Here is a 17,860-nt window from a genome sequence, read left to right on the forward strand (position 1 = left end):
TCGTGGACGAACGGGGCGAGGGAGGCGGAGTGGCCATCGATGGAGGGCGGCCCGCCTCTGGTGAGGTTGACATCGAGCGGCACGTCAGAGTCGATGGAGATGAGGCAGCTCCCGGGTATGGGCGTGTCAGCAAGCTCAATGTCAGCGAGCGCATTGACGGGGCCGGCGACCGAGTCGTCGTTGTCGGAGGAGTACAGCGTCCACACTCTGGAGTCCCACTTGTTGTCGAAGGCTTGGAATCGCTTGTCCAACTCGGCGAGGAGCAAGCGAGTCTGGATTTCCAAAGCCAGGGCGAGTGAGGAATCCGATGAAGAGGAAGGTGCCATGACGGATGCCAAGGATCGATCCTCTGATACCAATTGTTAGCAGAAGGGTACACAGAGGAGGAGCAAGCAGAGAGGAGCGGAAGGAAGAAGATAGCACGAAGAGGAATAGACTGAAATTGTATTAACTGTTTGTTTGATGACCTTCCCCAGCAACACTTCACAATACATAAACCTTTCACAGCAGCAAGGCATAGCTGACCCCACACAGTAGAGGCACACATGCGCGTGACAGAAGGCGCGTCGGACCCTTGCACAATGGTATTGCACTTCGGCGTGACAGAAGGCGCGTCGGACCCTTGCACAATGGTATTGCACTTCGGCGACTGCTTGCTCGCCATGGTCCAGCTGAATGAAGAATTCTACTGCACGGGCCACACCACCACCACACCACACACACGCCGTCGTGTAGCTCTCCCCTCTCATGTTGTCATGCTTGTTTGCTCAGTTGCTGCTGGAGCTTCTTGGACCTCTGTCGTTGGCTTACGGTTGCTAATGTGTCAACCAATGCATCTTAGTCTTGGTGATAAAAACACTGATAAACAGTCATGTTGCACGCTTCTATATAGTCTAGATGAAAAACCTTTAGATAGATACAAATTTCTATAGAACACTTTGAATATGCTATTGCATATCATAAGTCTGCAGGTTGGTGGAGAGAGGAAACCAAAAGTGCTCACAAACATGTCGCTTGCTATACCTCCACACCAGAAACCATGAACTCCATACCTGACCTGAATTGTTTGTGTCATATGAAATACAGAAGAGAAAGAGGTCAAATGCCCAACCCTACACATGTGTCTTGTGTGCTCTCTGTCGTGCTTCTGGGAAGAGAGATAGGACTTCCACATCTTCTCGTGTCTAATCTATTGACGGGAGGGAAGAGAGCGGATGTGATGATCTGTGGTAACGTAGTTCTCAACACGTTATCAGCACGTTCTACCTCGGCGTTGCTGCAAGATCAGATTTGCATCGACTCTCTGTCAAGCCGGCATGTCCCTCGGCCTAGCCGAACTATACTACGCAACAGCTTCGATTCTCCCTCTACGCAATGGAGCGGATAGTCTGTTGTCTGCGGTCAAAGGAAAAGAAAAGAGTTGCATCAGGTACGCGGGCCCATGCTCTTGCTCTACAAATATCGATGGATTCTGTAGCAACGCATGCAAGTAGCTTTTTATGAGTATGTCAAGGTCATGCAACATGTATGTGGATTTGTTTACCCATGCATCCATAAGTGCCCTGGCTATTTAAACAAATCAGAACGTCTCTACAATGCGTTGGAGGCTATAAATTTCCCATAAATTCCGATTGAATTAATAAGCTTTGGCATAGTTTTAATTTATATGCATGTTCCATGTTATTTATTTTATTTATTTCCTATTACAAATAGTAAATATAATCGAGCATGTTTTGTATTACAATTTCTACCATGATTAATTATTTTTGTGCAAATAATTAGTAGAAAATGCATGTATAAATAAGGGTGTCGGGGACCATAATTAGGGGTACCCTCAAGGCTCCTAATTCTCAGCTGGTAACCCCCATCAGCATAAAGCTGCAAAGGCCTGATGGGTGCGACTAAGTCAGGGATCAGTCCATCCGAGCGACTCGATCACGCCTCGCCCGAGCCTAGCCTCGGACAAGGGCAGCCGACCCCGGAGGATTTCCGTCTCGCCCGAGGCCCCCCTCCAACGGCGAACATATTTTCGGCTCGCCCGAGGCCCTGCCTTCGCTAAGAAGCAACCCTGACCAAATCGCTGCACCAACCGACCAAATCGCAGGAGCATTTAATGCAAAGGTGGCCTGACACCTTTATCCTGACGCGCGCCCCCCAGCCGGCAGAGCCGAAGTGACCGCCGTCACTTCGCCGCTCCACTGACCGGCCTGACAGAAGGACAGCGCCGCCTGCGCCACTCCGACTGCGGTGCCACTTGACAGAGTGAGACTGACAGGCAGTCAGGCCCGGCCGAAGGCACCATAGGAAACTCCGCTCCGCCCGACCCAGGGCTCGGACTCGGGCTCAGCCCCGGAAGACGGCGAACTCCGCTCCGCCCGACCCAGGGCTCGGACTCGGGCTCAGCCCCAGAAGACGACGAACTCCGCTCCGCCCGACCCAGGGCTCGGACTCGGGCTCAGCCCCGAAAGACGGTGAACTCCGCTCCGCCCGACCCAGGGCTCGGACTCGGGCTCAGCCCCAGAAGACGACGAACTCCGCTCCGCCCGACCCAGGGCTCGGACTCCGCCCTGGCCTCAGCCGACGGCCTCCGCCTCGCCCGACTCAGGGGCTCGGACTCGACCTCGGCCACGGAAGACAGACTCGACCTCGGCTTCGGAGGAGCTTCCACATCGCCCAACCTAGGGCGCAGACCAGCCACGTCAACAGGAGGCGCCATCATCGCCCTACCCCGAGCTGACTCGGGCCGCAGGAAACAAGACCGGTGTCCCATCTGGCTCGCTCCGCCAGATAGGCAATCATGGCGCCCCGCATACTCTGTGACGACGGCGGCTCTCAGCCCCCTTACGGAAGCAAGAGGACGTCAGCAAGGACTCAACCGCTCCGACAGCTGTCCCTCCGCCAGGCTCCATCGCTCCTCCGACGGCCACGACATCACACCAGCTGGGTGCCAAGATCTCTCCGGCTGCCACAACGGCATGTACTTAGGGCGCTAGCTCTCCTCCGCTAGACACGTAGCACTCTGCTACACCCCCCATTGTACACCTGGATCCTCTCCTTACGCCTATAAAAGGAAGGACCAGGGCCCTCTTAGAGAGGGTTGGCCGCGCGGGGACGAGGACGAGACAGGCGCTCGCTTGGGGTCGCTCGCTCCCTCTCCCGCGTGGACGCTTGTAACCCCCTACTGCAAGCGCACCCGACCTGGGCGTGGGACAAACACGAAGGCCGCGGGATTCCACCTCTCTCACGCCGGTCTCCGGCCGCCTCGCTCTCCCCCCTTCACGCTCGCCCTCGCGCTCGACCCATCTGGGCTGGGGCACGCGGCAACATTCACTCGTCGGCCCAGGGACCCCCCGGTCTCGAAACGCCGACAGTTGGCGCGCCAGGTAGGGGCCTGCTGCGTGTTGACGAACAGCTTCCCGTCAAGCTCCAGATGGGCAGTCTCCAGCAACCTCTCCAACCCAGGATGGTGCTCCGTTTCGGGAGTCTTGAGTTCATGTCCCTCGACGGCAGCTACGACATGATACTCCTTCCACCGCCGCGCGACAACGACAATGGCGGCCGATAGCCCGCCCGCCGGCGGCGGAATCGACGACGTCTTCCCCGCGTGGTGGAAGAACAACCTTCGAGCTCATCCTGCCCTTTCCCCCGCCGACGGAGGGGAAGGCAGGGCGACCAAGGCCAAGCAGGAGGCAGCGCCTCGTTGGCTGTCGAGCGAGTCGACAACACCAGCACCCCAACGAGGGGCGCACCGGGTATCGACTTCACGCTTGAGACGAAGACGAGCGTCGTCTCCCCGCGACACGCCAATCCCGAGCAAGCGGACGACGCCAGCGTGCTCGCGGAGAGCTTGCTAGATGTCACCCTCATACCTGAGACGACGGTGCAGTCAGTCCCCGACGTGACTTTATCGCCGCTCGTCGACCAAGAGGTACCGACCGATTCCCATCCCACGTCATTTGGATTCAGCCTCAACCCGCCTAGCGACCTTGCTTTGGCGGGCGCTCTCGTAGAGGCGAGTCCAAACCCTCTGGGGTTTCGCATGCGGTCGCCTTAGGACCGGCTGACGGACGTCTCGACCTACGGGCCCTCTGGGTCCGAGGAAGACGACGAGCCCAGCATCTGTTGGGATTTCTCTGGACTTGGCAACCCCAGTGCCATGCGGGACTTCATGACCGCATGTGACTACTGCCTCTCCGACTGTTCCGACGGTAGCCGCAGCCTCGGCGACGAGGACTGCGGCCCAAGCCGCGAATTTTTCCACGTCGATCTAGGGGGTCCCTCCGAAGGCAATCATCTCGGCATGCCGGAGGACGGTGATCTCCCTAGGCCAGTGCCCCGCGTTGACATCCCACGGGAGCTAGCTGTGGTCCTCGTTCAGGCGGGGGGCCATGACCCACAGCTCGAGCAAATCCGCGGGGTGCAGGCCAGGCTCGACGAGGGAGCAGGGGCGCTTGAGCCGATCCGCCGGGACGTCGGGCAGGCATGGGCGGGCCAACCCCCGGCCGGAGAAATACGTCATCTGCCCCAGGGTTTCCAGCACCGCGTCGCCGACAACGTCAGGGTCAGGCCGCCACTCGCATCTAGTGGGGTCGGCCAGAACCTGGCTGCTGCAGCGATGCTTCTCCGCGCGATGCCGGAGCCATCAACCACCGAGGGTCGGCGAATCCAGGGGGAGCTCAAGAATCTCCTGGAAGGCGCCGCGGTCCGACAGGCCGAGAGCTCTGCCTCCCGAAGGCAGGGATACCCCTCGGAACCTCATGTCGCGACTTCCCGATTCATGCGGGAAGCCTCGGTCTACACCGGGCGCACGCGCAACACCGCGCCTGCGGCCCCGGGCCGCCTCGGCAACAAGCACCATCACCGCGACCGTTGGGCCCACCTCGACGAGAGGGTGCGCCAAGGCTACCACCCCAGGTGTGGGGGACGCTACGACAGCGGGGAGGATCGGAGTCCCTCGCCCAAACCGCCTGGTCCGCAGGCCTTCAGCCGGGCCATCCGACGGGCACCGTTCCCGACCCGGTTCCGACCCCCGACTACTATCACAAAGTACTCGGGGGGGACGAGACCGGAACTGTGGCTCGCGAACTACCGTCTGGCCTGCCAACTGGGTGGAACGGACGATGACAACCTCATCATCCGCAACCTCCCCCTGTTCCTCTCCGACACCGCTCGCGCCTGGTTGGAGCACCTGCCTCCGGGGCAGATCTCCAACTGGGACGACCTAGTCCAAGCCTTCGTCGGCAATTTCCAGGGCACGTACGTGCGCCCCGGGAATTCCTGGGACCTCCGAAGCTGTCGGCAGCAGCCGGGAGAGTCCCTCCGGGACTGCATCCGGCGATTCTCGAAGCAGCGCACCGAGCTGCCCAACATCACCGACTCGGATGTCATCGGCGCGTTCCTCGCCGGCACTGTCGGTTTTTTGGGTCCGACCGCACACCCGGGGTTGCCCCTCAAGGTGTTTTTAGGAGTAGGACGGTGTCAACGACTGTAGCAAAATGGTTCGTGCCGATCGCACGAGGGACAATGGACAAGATTTGCAGGTTCGGGCCGCTTAGAAGTGCGTAACACCCTACGTCCTGGTGAGTGTATGAACGTGGTTACAAGAGGGTTCTCTGAATAAAGGGCGCAGAGAGTTTATGTGGGTGGCTAAGTAGAATGGGGTCGATCGTTCTGAAGGGGTGCCCCCTAGGCCTTATATACCCGACCGTGGGGCAGTACATGTGATATGATAACAACAAGTAGCTAAAAGATAATGAACCTCTTGAGTTTATCCCTACGTAACCCTCGCCGACTTATCCTCGCATGGCTCCGTTGCATGGGGGCTTCAGCGCGGGAAAGTCGGGTCTCTGTTGCGATTCATTCGTTCGATGTTGTGGGCCGTCCGGGTTTGCACCAATCCAGTCTCACATCTTCTCTTCTTTGTTGGTTGTCTTTCCCTAGGCCCACGAAAGAATGACCTTACGAATTATTGGGCCCTTGGGCCTTTCGTGAGGCCTTTTACTTCTTTAGTGGACCCAGGGGATATCTATCCCCCACAAGCCCCCGATCTTTGGGTTGATTTAGAGGTAATCAACTCAAAGATCCAAGGTCCAAAAAATGACTTCCTGCTGTCTTCTCTAGCTCTGATCACTCGTTCGACCAAAGTTTGGTTTTGTGCTTGTGCTTAGAGGTCGGCATTTTGGATTGTAAGACTCTGGACTTCATTGGGTGCACCGGAGGTGCACCCAATGGGTGTAGCCCCCGACCTTTGAGTAGATTTTAGAAGATAATCTACTCGAAGGTCTTCTTCCAAAGGTTATCTCCATTCGTGCTCCTGCATCTCGGTTGAGGATTGGTCTTTTCAATCTTGATCTACGCCTTAGAAGTCGGCGCTATATCGGTTTAGAATAATACTCCATGGGGTGCACCAGAGGTGCACCCAATGGGTGTAGCCCCCGACCTTCAAATGGATTTTTTAAGGATAATCCATTCGAAGGTCTTCCTTTCGCTTGTGGAAACTGGCATGAAGCTATTTTGCATTATGCTTTGGAGGTCAGCATTATGTCATCAATATTTTGCTGCAAAGGTCAGCGTATATTTTGTCTTTAGCAGCCGAGTTTGCAATCCATCCATATCTTGCTAGGTAGCGCAATTTATTTGCTTCTGCGATTGATTGGACGTTTGACGGACGTTCTCTGTCTAGTCTTCACGTCGCTTCTGTCGGCCATATCTTGTACTTTGCTGGCTATATTTGGCTTTCCTCTGATCCTTACTGATATCTCATTTTTGTCTTGAGGTATTCACTGCATGCCCTGCACGGATGTGACCGTTTGAAAAATATACTGATAATTCCTGGGCGTCCCCCCCCCCCAATGGGTGTGGGCAAGGGACGGCTTGGTACGCTGAGTGTTTTAGCCGGTTGCCTCTGAGTAGTAATGCGATGGGACGGCTAGTGTAATCATATCCTTTGCGCTGTTGACTGGAGTCCCAATGGGTGTAGTGTTGCATGAAACGGCGTCCGCCGTCTGACGTGTCTTCAGATGGGTGGAAGTGCTTATTGAATGCCTTGCGACTGTTCAGTGACCGTGGTTAGAAGTGAGCGGTTGCCTTTCCCTTCTATAAATAACCCCTTTGCTTCTCTGGTGTCTTCACATCTCTTCGCTGCTCCTTACTGCCTTCTTTTCCTCTCTTTTGTCTGCTTCCGCCATGGGCAAGAACAACAAGCGCAAGCGCGAGCCGACTCCTCCATCGGAGGATTTCGGTGACTCGGAATACTCGGAGGAGGAGTTCTCCTCCGAGTCCGAGGGGTCTCCGGCTCCCGTCTCTCCCCCGGCGTCGTCCGATGACTCGGACGACTCCCAGGGGATAGCCGCGGAGGTCTGGACGTACATCCGGGCCGTCGAGCGCTCCGGGCTCGAAGGCTCGGATGAGTCGGAGTACTCCTCGGATGAGGAGGACTCGGACGGCGGCGACGAGGGTGAAGACGACGACGACGACGACGACGACGACGGCGACGGCAGTGGCAGGGGCGGCGGCGACGGCAGCAGGGGCAGGGCCAGTGGCTAGACGCCACTGGTCTTCTTAGATGTTAGTATAGTTTAGTATAGTTAGAATAATGTAGTAGTAATTAGTGTAGTTTAGTAGTAGTAGTAATGTAGAGTAGAAGTAGGGAAGTACCAACTCGTGAGGAGTTGGTTTGTAAACTCGTTAACTTCCCTTTAATGAAGAACTGTCGTTGATCCCCCCTTTTCGATGACTTGTCGTTATTTTTCTTGAATGTTGAACTGATTCTTTTGATATAGTAGAAACAACACCGAGCGATGTGGAGGTTGACATCAGCGTTTTAGAAGTAACACCAAGCAATCGAACACAAAACCAGTGTTTTAGAGGCAATGCCGAATGATAGAAGGTCGGCATCGGCATTTTAGAAGTAATGTCGAGCGACAGAGTACGGGGTCGGCGTTTTAGAGGCAACGCCGAGTGATTGAAGGTCGGCGTCGGCATGTTAGAAGTAATGCCGAGCGATTGAACACGTGGTCGGCATGTTAGAGGACACGCCGAGTGATTGAGGGTCGGCGTCGGCATTTTAGAAGTAATGCCGAGCGATTGAACACGTGGCCGGCGTTTTAGAGGCAACGCCGAGTGATTGAAGGTCGGCGTCGGCATGTTAGAAGTAATGCCGAGCGATTGAACACGTGGTCGGCGTGTTAGAGGACACGCCGAGTGATTGAGGGCCGGCGTCGGCATTTTAGAAGTAATGCCGAGCGATTGAACACGTGGCCGGCGTTTTAGAGGCAACGCCGAGTGATTGAGGGTCGGCGTCGGCATTTTAGAAGTAATGCCGAGCGATTGAACACGTGGCCGGCGTTTTAGAGGCAACGCCGTGTGATAGCCAGCTTCACAAGTTACTTTGAGGAAAATAACCGAGTGATGAGGTGGCACGTCGAATTTCTTGGAAATAACTGTCGGATATCCACGTGGCATGCTGGGATTTCGGAGATGACCGCCGAGTGATGACTGGGCACTTTTTGAAAGGGTATCTGGCTCAAGAATATCCCTTAAGAGTCGCGCTTTTAGCCGCCTTTGCTTTCCGTGCCCTAGTTCTTGCATTTCTGCATCTCAATCTTCTCTGCCACTTGCCTCCTACTCTGTTTTGCCAGCGAGAAGCAAGATGGCGCCCAAGAGGAAGACTGCGAGCTCGTCTGCCGCAGTGATCCCCGCCATCGACCCCAACAGTCAGTTACCCTTCGCAGGTAACCACATGTCTGTAATTTCTGAAGCTGAGCTTCTCCGCCTTGTCTCCATTGGGGTTCTTCCTCCGCGGGAACTCTGTTCTTGGCGGGCTTGCCGCGGGACTACTGTCCCAACCGAAGATACCCACGAGTCAGTAGTTTACACTCCTTTCCTTCTTCGCGGCCTCGGCCTTCCCATATCTCCTTTTTTCCGTGGCATCCTTGATTTTTATCACATCAACCTGACTCACTTGAACCCTAACTCCATTCTCCAAATCTCTATTTTCGTTCACCTTTGCGAAGCTTATCTTGGCGTGCTGCCGCATTTTGGCTTATGGAAGTATCTGTATCACTGCCGTCCTGGGATGGCCGGGGGGCAACATCAGTTGGTCGGAGGTGCCAGTTTGGAGATGCGCCGTGGGCGGAAGACCGAGTATCTCGAGATACCCCTCAAAGACAGCATTAAAGGTTGGCGTCTGGAGTGGTTTATAATTGATAATTATGGAAATTCTCTCCCTTCCCGCTCAGGAAGACAGCCAGACGTTCGTACTCCGAGTTGGACTGAGTCTCCCACGGATCAAGAAGTGGCCGAGGCAGGTGTGTTGCTTACTGAAGTCGGATTACTGAAAGAGAGAGGTCTGACTGCCGAAGTTGTGGTCACAGATTTTGTTTTCAAAAATATTCAGCCGCTGAAAGACAGGGCCTATCCGGCATATCTTTATCGAGGGTTGGCCGACTCAACCCGAATTACCAATAGGAGAATTCCTTCTGTTGATTTGGTAAGCCGACTCGAGATGATCCTCAGGGGTAAAGTTTCAAACGTTGGTGCTCCAGTGGCGTACTCAGCTTGGAACTTACCTTCTCCCAAAGCTTTCTCCCTTTTTGTGTCCAATCCGCCCGTGACTGATAGCAATTTGGTTCTTAGAGTGCGACCCTATGCTGAAGAGGTCCGTTCTTTAGTTGCTTCGCTCGGGGAGATACCTGATGATGAACGGCAGATTTATTTTGAAGTGCCCCTGAACCCTAGTGATGCAGACATAAATGACATGCTTGATCTGCTAGCTGAAGATTCATCTGATGCTGCTCCTGATGGTACATTGGCAGTGGTGCCCCTTCCAGAGGTTGATGCGACCTTGGATGTCCCGAAACCTGTCAGTACTCGCCCGAGGCGCCCTAGCCGAACCAGTCAGCCCGAGCCTTCTGCTGATGAGCAGAAGAAGAAAAGAAGACGCCTCCGGCGAGTGTCCAGCTTTGACGAGGATGCTAGCACCTTAGCTCCTACTGCTGAAGAAATGACTGCAACTGGCCTTGCTGACATTGATCCCAATGGGTGTGCTCCGTCTGCTGCTGACCCCAATGAGGATGCTGTTTGTGCTGTTACTGTGGAAGACGAAGAGGAAGAAAATGAAACTCCATTAACTCGGAAAAGCAGTCGGCAGTTCGTCGCTAGCGGTGGAAGTAGTGGAGTTCCTTCTCCTGCCTTGTCTGCCCTTATTGGTCTGCAAGAACTGTCCATGGCCAATTTTGATCAAGCTCTAGAGGATATGGTCCCTGAGAACTTGTTGTTGGAACCTGCAGATGCTGATGCAACAGAAACTTGTGCAGCCGTGCCAGATGCTGGGTTGAGGTCATCCCGTGCCTCGTCGACTTTAGAGCATGATCTCGAGGGTCGGGATGCTGACCTGGATCGTCCTGATCCCATGGAAGTAGCTGAAGGCCCATCAACCTTAGAGGTGGTCACGGCAGAGAGCTTGGATCCCTTGAATAGTGCTGACATGTGCCCAGCCCCCGAGGATGTCGTCGGGGAGGACTTAGCTCGGGTGAGGAGTGTAGGCCACTACCCAGCCCCCGAGGGTGTTGCCGGGGATGACCCGGCTCGAGTGGGCAGTGCCAACCTTGACCCAGCCCCCGAGGGTGTCCGAGCGAGGTCTCCTTCTTGCACTTCCATGGATGTTCATGTGGGTTCACCTCCACACTCTGGCGGCATGGTGGTGGCTCAAACTCCGGATCAGGGGGTCGCTTTAGAGGGCGGCATCCCCACTGGTCTGGCGTCAGGCTCTGCTGAATGTACTGAGCTCGTTCCTGCTGATCTGCTGCAAGCTGCTTCGGGTGGTGGTCTGGCACCTGGTCATCAGCTGATTTCTCCTGACTTGGGGATCCCTTCGCTTTTTTCCAACCTCCAGGTGTTGTGCTGTGCTTTAGTTTGATCTTTATGTTGCATGAATTGTTGCCATTATGTTCATCCGCTCTTCTTATCAGGCTTTGGTGGATGGAATGGTCGGCCAGCTGAGGTCGCAGGGTGCTTCCATCCCGGAGGTGGCTTCATCTCTTGAGCGTTGGAATCCGGTGTTGCTTCGGGGTCGTGTATCTGAGTTGGAGGCAACTAATGCTGGTTAGTGTCCTTTCTTCTTCTTATTTGTTCTTGTCCGTGGATTGTTTTACCTTCTGACCTCATTTTGTTTGAATACCTCTTGATAGGGATGACTCGGCAGATCACAGTTCTTGAAGAAAAACATTCCCAAGATCAAGCTGAAATGGCTCGTCGGTGCGCTGACTTCGAGGAGAAGTATTCTCAGAGTCAGATCGAGTTGAGTCAGGTCTCTGCGGCTTTGGATGATGCCAACGCTCTGAGTTCTTCTCTTCATACTCAGCTTGACTCTGAGAAGGTAGCTTACGAACCCGTGCTTCGCCTTATCATGCTCTTGGATTCTGAATGAGTTGATTTTTGCTTGTAGGAAGAAAAACGCATCCTTGCTGCTTCTCGCGACAACTTGGACAGATTGTACCGAGACTCCAGCAACTCGCTGACCATCTTGGAGAGGAGCCACCGTTTTACGATGGAGGAGCTCGACAATCAGCGCCGTCAGCTGCAAGAATCCTCGGACGAAGTGACCCGCCTTACACAGTTGCTATCAGCAAAGGATGCCACCATCAAGGGACTCCGAGCTTCTAAGAAATCCATTGCTCAGGAGTTAGAAACTGCTCAGCAGGCTGTTAAAGTTGCCGAAGAAGCTGCTGTCACTTTCAAAGCTCAGCGCGATAAGGCCCTGGACAAGGCCATTCGGGCGGGACGAATCTTGATGAGAAGACCCGGCGTGGTTGTCCCTGAAGATATAAGAGCCGATGTGAATGCTGCCCCTGATTCCTCGAATCGCCCTTCTTCGTCAGTCGTTCCTGAGAAAGACATTGGAAAATAAAGAAATAGTTCGCGTGCTCTGAGCGCGCAGTTAGCATGATCAAGTACTCGTTAGAGGTTATCAGCTTATCATTCGAATGATATCATCACTTTCTTATTGTATTCGAATTTCGAATTTGTGGTAACGCTACATGATGATTATGAAGTTTGTTTGCGGGATATGGAAATCATCCCCTGAACTGCATAAGCGCGAGTACGCTATACCGGTTTAAGCCGTAAATGACTTTTAGCCGATAACTCCGTTAGTAGGGTATAGTGGTTCCCCTAGGTAAAGTAAGCGTGAGCATGTTGCACCGCCTTAAGTCGTTGCCGACTTAAGTCGATTGCTCCGTTTGTAGGGCATAGTGGTCACCCCGAGTTAAGTAAGCGTGAGCATGTTGCACCGCCTTAAGTCGTTGCCGACTTAAGTCGATTGCTCCGTTTGTAGGGCATAGTGGTCACCCCGAGTTAAGTAAGCGTGAGCATGTTGCACCGCCTTAAGTCGTTGCCGACTTAAGTCGATTGCTCCGTTTGTAGGGCATAGTGGTCACCCCGAGTTAAGTAAGCGTGAGCATGTTGCACCGCCTTAAGTCGTTGCCGACTTAAGTCGATTGCTCCGTTTGTAGGGCATAGTGGTCACCCCGAGTTAAGTAAGCGTGAGCATGTTGCACCACCTTAAGTCGTTGCCGACTTAAGTCGATTGCTCCGTTTGTAGGGCATAGTGGTCACCCCGAGTTAAGTAAGCGTGAGCATGTTGCACCGCCTTAAGTCGTTGCTGACTTAAGTCGATTGCTCCGTTTGTAGGGCATAGTGGTCACCCCGAGTTAAGTAAGCGTGAGCATGTTGCACCGCCTTAAGTCGTTGCCGACTTAAGTCGATTGCTCCGTTTGTAGGGCATAGTGGTCACCCCGAATTAAGTAAGAATGCAAGTCAATCATAAATGAGCCAAGTATCTTTGAAATCTCTCTTTATTGATGACGTATTTCCATTATACAGAATACATGGTCGCCCCGGCTGTTTTGAGATATAGCTAGGGGTAAAACTTTCGGAGGTGCTCTATGTTCCAGGAGTTCCCAACTTCTGTGTCATCCATCTGGGTGAGGCGATATGATCCGGGACGAGTGACCTCTGCTATTATGAAAGGTCCTTCCCATAAGGGTGATAACTTGTGCCGTCCCTCCCCCGTTAGAATTCGGCGGAGGACGAGGTCTCCCATCGAAAAGAAACGTTGCCGCATAGCTTTGTCGTGGTAGCGTCTTAGAGTCTGCTGGTATCGTGCTGATTGAATCACAGCATTCAGTCGTTCTTCCTCAAGTACGTCGATATCCTCCAGCCTAGTGGCTTCGGCTTCTGCTATGCTTTCGAAGATCAATCTTGGCGCCCCGAACTTGAGATCAGCAGGTAGCACTGCCTCTGACCCATAGACCATGAAGAAAGGGGTGTTTCCATGCAGGGCTCGGCTAGGTTGGGTTCTCAGGCTCCAAACAACATAAGGCAGCTCTCTTATCCATTTTCCTGCGAATTTTTCATTCTTATCGAAGACCCTTTTCCTGAGTGCCTCCAATATCATTCCGTTGGCCCGCTCAACCTGCCCGTTGGCTCTTGGATGTGCTACAGATGCGTACTTGATCTGAATGCTCTTTTGCTCGCAGAAGTCAAAGAATTCTGAACTGGTGAAGTTGGATCCCAAGTCAGTGATGATATTGTTTGGTATCCCGAATCTGAATATTATGCTTTGTATGAATTCCACGGCTTTAGCAGAGGTTAAAGAAGCAATGGCTGGAATTCTATCCATTTAGTGAATTTGTCAATTGCCACCAATACATGGGTATATCCTCCTTGAGCTTTCTTGAAAGGTCCAATCATATCCAGTCCCCAGCATGCGAAAGGCCAAGTTACTGGTATGGTCTGTAGCTGCTGTGCTGGCATGTGCTGTTGCTTTGACAGGTATTGGCAAGCTTCGCATCTCTGAACTAACTCGGCTGCATCGTTCTTCGCCGTCGGCCAATAGAATCCTGACCTGAAAACCTTCCCGACTAGTGTTCTGAACGCTGCATGTACTCCACATTGCCCTGCATGGACTTCCTCCAGAAGTTGCTTCCCGGTGGACGGGAGAACGCACTTCATGAGGACGCCTGACGCGCCCCTCCTGTATAATACCTCCCCAATGAGTGTATAGTGAGCCGATTGTCTGGCAATACGCTCTGCCGAGTTCTTGTCATCTGGTTCTTCTTCATTCTTTATATATTTAATAATCTGCTGTCTCCAGTCATCAGAGTCTCACTCGGGTTGATCTATGATGTTGCATTCTTCTGTTTGATCCATTGAGATACTCGGCTGCAGGATTTCTTGTACGAAGACTCCGGGTGGGACCTGAGTTCGACCGGATCCGAGCTTGGACAGTACATCGGCTGCCGTGTTCCGATCCCTTTCTACATGATGAAATTCCAGACCCTCGAATTTATCTTCCAGCTTTCGGACGACAGCGCAGTATTTTCCCATTGAATCACTTGAACAATCCCATTCTTTGTTTATCTGGCTGATGACTACCAGAGAATCTCCATATACCATCAATCTTTTGACGCCCAGTGATATGGCGATGTTTAATCCGTGTATCAAGGCTTCATACTCGGCTGCATTGTTAGAGGCCGGGAATAGCAACTGGAGAGCATACTTGAGGTGTTCGCCTCCAGGTGCAGTGAAGAGAATCCCTGCTCCTGCTCCCTGCAGCTTCAGCGAGCCATCAAAATACATTCGCCATACTTCTGTCGTCTCTGGATTGTCTGGAACTTGCTGTTCTGTCCACTCTGATACGAAATCAACTAGTGCTTGAGTTTTGATGGCAGTGCGAGGTCGGAACTCGATATCATGGGATCCCAACTCGCAAGCCCACTTGGCTATTCGGCCAATGGCTTCCTTGTTGTGAAGAATGTCCCCTATTGGAAAACCAGTGACTATTATGACTTTGTGGTCGTCAAAGTAGTGGCGCAGCTTGCGGGCAGTTAGAAGTACTGCATATAATAGCTTCTGAACTTGAGGATACTTTTTCTTTGATGGACCTAGAACCTCACTGATGAAGTAGACAGGGTGTTGTACCGGATAGGCATGCCCTTCTTCCGCTCGCTCGACTACCAACGCAGTGCTTACCACGTGAGTCGTGCAAGAGATATATAGCAGCAAATCTTCAGCTGGTTGAATCGGCGTAGCTCGCCGGGGCGGCTTTAGTACTGGTGGTGTTGTCAGGAATTTCTTCAGTGCGTCCAGAGCTTCTTGTGCTTCTGAAGTCCATTGAAACTTATCCACCTTCTTGAGTAGTTTATAGAATGGCAGACCTTTTTCTCCCAGCCTGGATATGAATCTGCTCAGGGCTGCCATACATCCAGTGAGTCGCTGAACCTTCTTTTGCGACCGAGGAGCTTCCATCTTCATGATAGCTTCAATCTTATCTGGATTAGCTTCAATTCCCCGGTGGCTGACAATAAATCCGAGTAACTTTCCTGCTGGTACCCCGAAGACACATTTCTCAGGATTGAGCTTCCATCTATATCTTCTCAGGCTGTTGAAAACCAACTGTAAGTCTTCGATGAAGTTTTCCGGATTCTCCGTTTTAATCACCACGTCGTCTACGTAAGCCTCCACACGCTTGCCCCAGTGATCGGCTAAGCATGTTTGAATGGCTCTCTGATAAGTTGCTCCAGCGTTTTTGAGGCCGAACGGCATGGAGGTATAACAGAAAGCACCAAACGGGGTGATGAACGCCGTTTTTTCCTCGTCTTCTTTTGCCAAACTAATCTGATGATACCCAGAATAGCAATCTAAGAAAGACAGCATAGAACATCCAGCGGTGGAATCCACCACCTGATCTATCCTCGGGAGCCCGAAGGGATCCTTCGGACAGTGTTTGTTGAGATCCGTATAGTCGACGCACATGCGCCAATCCACTTTATTCTTTTTGAGTACAAGAACAGGGTTGGCTAACCACTCGGGGTGTAATACTTCTCTAATAAATCCGGCCGCGACCAAGCGAGCTAACTCGGCACGAATGGCCTCTCTCTTGTCGGGCGTGAAGCGACGCAGCTTTTGCCGGATCGGCCTCGCCTGAGGATAGACTTTCAATTTGTGCTCGGCCAACTCCCTCGGGACTCCCGGCATATCCGCAGGTTGCCATGCGAATACGTCTCGGTTATCTTGCAGGAACTGGACGAGCGCGCTTTCCTATTTGTCATTCAAACTGGAGCTGATGATGGCCGCCTTGCGCTCATCAGCAAACCCCAGGTTGATCCGCTTGGTTTCTTCAGTCGGCCGCATAGAGGTCGCGGCCTGAGCTTCGTTTGCCGGCACGGCGAGGTCTTCCTCAGGCTTAGAGTTCGCCGGTGTAGAAGGAACCGTTGACGGCTTGGTGGTGAGGGCTGCTTGGATGGCCACTCAGAAACATTCTGCGGCGCCTTGGAAGTCGGCGCGCACAGTTATGATTCCTTGCGGTCCTGGCATCTTCAGTATCATGTAGGTATAGTGCGGGATGGCCATGAATTTGGCTAGCCCCGGCCTCCCAATGATGGCGTTGTAACCGCAGTCGAAGTTCGCCACCTCGAACCTCAGGAACTCGGTTCTGTAGTTATCCGGAGTCCCGAAGGTGACCGGCATGTAGATGTGGCCCAGCGGGTATTCCCCTTCTGTCGGCACGATGCCGAAGAAAGGAGTGTCTGACTCGTGGAGCTCTTTGAGGTGAACTCCCAAGCCTTGGAGCGTACGGGGGAAGGTGACGTTGATGCTGCTCCCCCCGTCCACTAGCACCTTCTTTACCCGGCTCTCTCGGATCACCGGATCGACGAGGAGCGGGTATTTGCCTGGATGGTCAAAGTTGAGCCATTGATCCTCCCGAGTGAAAGTGATTGGGTGCTCCGACCACCGGTACGGGGCGGGAGGGCCGGTGGTCGCCACCAGTATCTGGCGGTCATTGAGCTTTTGTTGTCTTTTGTTCTCCTGCGACCCATGTCCGCCGAAAATGACGTTGACCTCCCTGTCAACGCGCGGGAAAGCTCCTCCTCCCCCCTCCTCCGGCTGATGGGGCTGTCGTGGTTCACCTGGTCCTCCCCTCGGCGGAGGAGGCGGTAGGGGTTGGAAGGGTCGACCATGTCCGACGGAGTGCTTAAAGTCCCGGCAGTTACGTAGAGTATGGCGCATGTCCTTGTGGTACGGGCACTGGGCGTCGAGGATGTCGTCCAGTGTACGCTCGCCTCCACGAGGTCCTCCTCGGGCGCGAGAGGCGGGTGGTCCGGCGGCGTGTACCTCTTCACGAGGCCTCTTCTCCCAACGTTTGTCGGGTGGCTGGTTCGCGTCGCGTCGTGGTGCTGCCGGTGCGGGCTTTGCTCCTCCGATGAGATCCTGGGCCCGCTCGTCGGCGGTGATATAGAGGTCGGCTTCCCGGAACAGCTCCTCGGAGGTAGTCGGCGCCTTTTGTAGTATGGCTCGGACGAAAGCCGAGTCGTTAGATCCTCTGTAGAAGTCCTCGATCACGGCCGCCTCCGTGACCTCGGGGATGCGGTTTCTCATGGTCTGGAACCTTTTAAGGTATGACCGGAGAGTTTCATCCCCCCGACGCTTGATGGATTTGAGGTCCCATGGTTGCGCTGGCTTGTCGGAGAGAGACTGGAAGTTGGCGGTGAAACGTCGACTGAAGTCTCCCCAGTCGTCGATGCAGTGTCGGGGTAGATGTCGTAGCCACTGCAGCGCGTCTTGCCCGAGGACGATGGGCAGATACGCAGTCATGACGTCTTCGGATGCCCCGGCAGCCCGAGCAGCGGTGGTGTAGACGGCTAACCAACCCCCTGGATCCTGCTTAGGTTCATATTTGTCGACATTGGATACCTTGAAGTTGGGAGGCCATTGGATGGCCCTAAGGCGCGGAGTAAGGGCGGATACTCCGCACGTGTCCTCCTGTCGTCGGGGATGTCGTCTGTCCCGGGGAGGGGAG

Source organism: Zea mays, chromosome 8 (genome assembly GCF_902167145.1).
Source record: "Zea mays cultivar B73 chromosome 8, Zm-B73-REFERENCE-NAM-5.0, whole genome shotgun sequence".
Taxonomy (NCBI): domain Eukaryota; kingdom Viridiplantae; phylum Streptophyta; class Magnoliopsida; order Poales; family Poaceae; genus Zea; species Zea mays.